We start from the raw sequence: 4586 nt of genomic DNA, 5'->3' as shown, positions 1-4586 counted from the left end.
AAATACCTTACCATTTGACCAAACAACCTGGGTTCGAATCCAGAGGTCTACATATTTTTAATTTCAAATCATGTAAAACGACGTCGTTTCACTTAACGCCAACAATAAACGACGTCAAATATTTCTGTTAAATTTGTTGACGGCGTGCTAAATTGGCAAGTCAGCGAAAACATTGTTAATTAATTCTAAAGTCAATGAAAGTTTGGTGTTTTTTGGGTCGCCCAAAAGTTCATATTTCTTTTGGCAATTCGTGCAAAGTTAAGGTTTTTTTTGGCCGAATTCTCGATTGAAAATAGCTTATTTTTCTCTATTAGAGCATTTAGAAATGAAAATGATAATAGATAGGATCTTATCTTATACATTACATATTAATGTTTTGTTTGTCAACATGATTGGTTTATTTAAGTGTTTCTTCAGTTATTATGGGAGATATTTTAAAATATAATTATACATATATCAATAGTTTTATTTATTTTGATTAATCTAATAAGTAAAGTTGGGTTCGGTCTAACATATTATTTATTTTGAAATTTTGTAGGTTTTGGTAATTACAAAAATTTGGTTTAATAACATATTTTTTAATTAAAATTTATATATTCTAATTAGATAATTTTTTATAAATTAATATAATAAAAACTGGTTAAAGATAACAACATATTTTAAAATATAAAATAGTAGTGTTGTTGTAAAAAATAAAGTTTAAAATCAATAAAATTTAAAAATTAAGAAATGGAAAGATTCATAAAATAGTATATATTTAATATTTTATTTCAACTTATTTTATCTTTAAACTAATAGTACATTTATTAATAAGTATCTATATAAGAATTATGTCCGCATATGCGGGCAAGACACCTAGTAATATAGTAAAATTAATATAAATGTTAACTTTCAAAAAATAACAATTAGTGTCTATATAATAAAATCAAATATTTTTCTTATCTTAGAATAAATATATCTTAAAATAAGAAATCTAAATAAAAAAACTTTTGTAAATTAATATCTGTATAAATTAATAAAATTAAAGTATTAATATTATTAATTTATAGAGGTTCTATTGTATATGGAATTAATTATACATGACAAATCTATGTCGGATTGTTTATATTGTTGTTTTTTGTGTAAGGGAATAACAATTCTTCACAAGCATAAGTGGTTAATGATCTATTGATGATCGGTCGAACCTGGGTACGATTTTGACTCGGCCACGAACCAGTCCACCTCCGTATGTTACTGATACGATCTTAGTTTTAGATATTTAAAAGTTTTTTATTTTAAATTTAGGTATTAATTTGAAGGCTGTTATTAGTTTAGATATCAGATCGCATAGTCAAATCATTTAGATATTAATTAGACGATATGATCCTAGTTTAGTCATTAGTCGACCGTTTTCCAAGAAATGGCTATAACAGTTCAAACAAGAAAAAATTAGACACTTTATTTCTTTATATTTACTTCATTAGACACATATTGATGGTCACGTACTTTCGGTGTGTGTAAAGGCTAATATACGCTTCGGGTATTAGTTAGTTGACCTGATTACACAAAGAGATATTTTTTGACTTTCTATTATACCTAGAGACACTTCTTACATGTGACACATTTTGTTGTGGGCCAGCAACAGATTGTGAACAATTTTGCCTTTAATGGAAAGGACAGTTGTGGATGGGTGATTTGTGGACGAGTGATGTCTGGTTGGGTGATTTGTGGACGGGTAATGCGTGGATGAGTGATGAGTAATGTCTGGATATGTGATGTTAATGTGTTTATAGTAGATAAGTGGACAAATTTTCTGTTTTGATTCCATAAAACTATACAACAATACGTGAACATGGACTCATGTTACTAAAATTATACCATAAAACGTGGACACGGACTCTGTTATCTCCAATACAAACACTTGGCTTCTTCAGCTCAATTGATAAATTATCTGCAGTTAACCTTCAATCAAGATGAGAAAGAGATGATATTGTGAGTATGAGCGGAGAGAAAAATCGAAGAAGCGTTTACCTTTTGTCGGAGAGTAATAGATCTTGCATGTCAGAGATTTCTGATCTAAGGAATTTGCGCTTTGTCATGATATGGATGTATGTAATTTTGATTATAATTGAATTTATATCCCGAGATGATGAATGAAATCGAATGAATATTGTCCATGTCCACAACTAGTTTATAATTCTGTTAAGATGTTCATGTCCACAACCAATTTATAATTCTGTTATCCACGCTTTCGTGTCCACGTCCACATTTTGTTTACACATTAATATATATAATATATATATGAACATAGATATAGAGAATTTTATATATAGTTTATTATGACAATTATTTTTGTTTAATATATTTTAGAACTTGAGATAAAAGTAAATAAATACATAAAGTAGAATAAGAAAAATAATAAAATGAAATAAGAAGAGGAGATATATTCTCTTTAGTTTAGAGTCATAAGAGTCTTTTTGACAAAAGAAAGTGTGTCTCAAATGATAAGTGTCTTGTAGTGTAATTTGAATGTGAGAAAGTGTTTCTAGATGTAAAAAATTCTAGTTACTTTATGAACCTTTCCTTCACATGTGAACAAGACAATCTAGTTTGTTTTTTAAATTTATTTATTTATTACCTTATTCCATAATTCTTAATCCTAAAACTTCGTATATTTCCCTTTCTTTTCTCTCTTGTTTCGATCGAAGGCGACTCAGAAGCTGAAGAACACATGAAAAAGCTAACACTGTTTTGGTTGGTTTTAATTCAAGAATCGCATATCAACGCGGAGAGTCTGTTTCCATCATGGATAAAGAAGCGACGTCAAAGAATCGAAGAGTTTCAACTCGAAAATCAGGTTAGGTTTCAGATCTAAATCTCTGTTTTAGTCTAGAACTGAAATCAAAGTTATAAAAGTTCAACTTTTTGTTGGATATGTCTATTGTTTTTGATAAAGCTTTCCAGATTTGGTTTTAAGATATCTGATTTATTTTAAAAGCTCAATTTTTGGTTGGAGTTTGTCTGTTGTTCTTATATATCTTTGCTCATCTAATTATCTTTTATTTAGACCATCTCTAATGAATTTTCCTATTTTTTCCTTTAAAATAGGGAAACTATAATAGAGATGTATTTGTATCTAATGTATTCATCTATTTCTTCCTATAAAAAAGAAATATTCTTGACATATTCTTTTCTAATTTTACAAATAATACTTTTTATTTTGTGAAAGTTGAAAATTAACCCAATTTAGTTTAATATTCATAAAATTATGATATTATTTACACTGAATATTTTTATAGAAACTATTATGTAAATAAAAGTATGATTATATATTTATATAAATAGTACATTTCTGCTAAAAATATTTATTTTGGTTATAATTGTTAAAGTAAAAAGTTAAAGGATCATTTTTTGAATAGAAAAGTATGCCTCTATTATAGAGGAATGTTATTTCTTCCTCAAAATATAGAGGTGAAAATAACAATCTCTATTTTAGAGGAAGAAATAGAGTAGTGTTGGAGTGATTTTGTCTCTAAATGCTATTATAAAGGCAAATACAGAAGTGAGTTGGAGATGCTCTGAGAGAACAAAGAAAATCTCCATCTTCTTGGTTCAGCTTTACACAAGTTCAGCGTAAATGGATTTATTGTGGACGGATGTATTATGAGTGAAGCATCGTAGATGGTTATGTTGTTTATAGTTTCATCATGGATGATTTGTTTCTCAGAAACCTGGAAATATATCTATGTATTCATGGATTAAAACTACTAAAATTAATAAATATGAACATCAAATCTTAAAGCTAATATTGATGAGATTTGATGAGTTTGTTCAAAAATGGTTGTTGCAGAATGTGGTCATGTAAAGCGTGGATATGCAAATCATGAATATCTATTTTATTAAAACAGAATTACACATATAGAATACCCCTTAGTTTGTAACTTATTTACAGTCATATGCCACTGAAGTAATAAATTTACTTACCTTTTAATATTTTTGTCTTTTATAGTTAAATTAATACATATCATAAATCTAACTTTAACTTAAAAAATAGATTTTGATCCGCGCAATCGCGCGAGTGTTTGTTTTCACTTTTCTATACATAAATTATTGTTTTTAAACATTTGTAGTATATATTTTTAACGTTAATCATATACTTAAATGTTTATATAACTATTTCAAATACAATAATTTTATAATTTACATGTTATAATTAATAAATTGTTTAAAACCGTATGTATTTTCACCTCTTATTATATATTTATCTTATTGTATTTGCATTTAGTTCTTAAGCAAATTAATATATTCATGAGAAAACATATTTGAAAATTATTTTATATTTAATTTATGCTAAATTATGACCCGTGTTTCAAAACTGTATTTTTTTTTACTAATATTTTTATGCTTATTCATTTTAGATAATATATTATTGTATATACAAAAGTCTAAGATATGTTAATTTTTAAACATGTATTATATGGTTTGCTAATTTTAAGCCATTCTATCATATTATATTTTTAAAATAAATAATTTATATTTATGAAAATAAAATTTATAAATTTATCAATTGAATATACTTTTATCATATTTATTTAAGTATAATAATT

This window comes from Brassica oleracea, chromosome C5 (assembly GCF_000695525.1).
Source record: "Brassica oleracea var. oleracea cultivar TO1000 chromosome C5, BOL, whole genome shotgun sequence".
In the NCBI taxonomy this organism is placed as follows: Eukaryota; Viridiplantae; Streptophyta; class Magnoliopsida; order Brassicales; family Brassicaceae; genus Brassica; species Brassica oleracea.
This window is presented reverse-complemented; position numbering follows the sequence as displayed.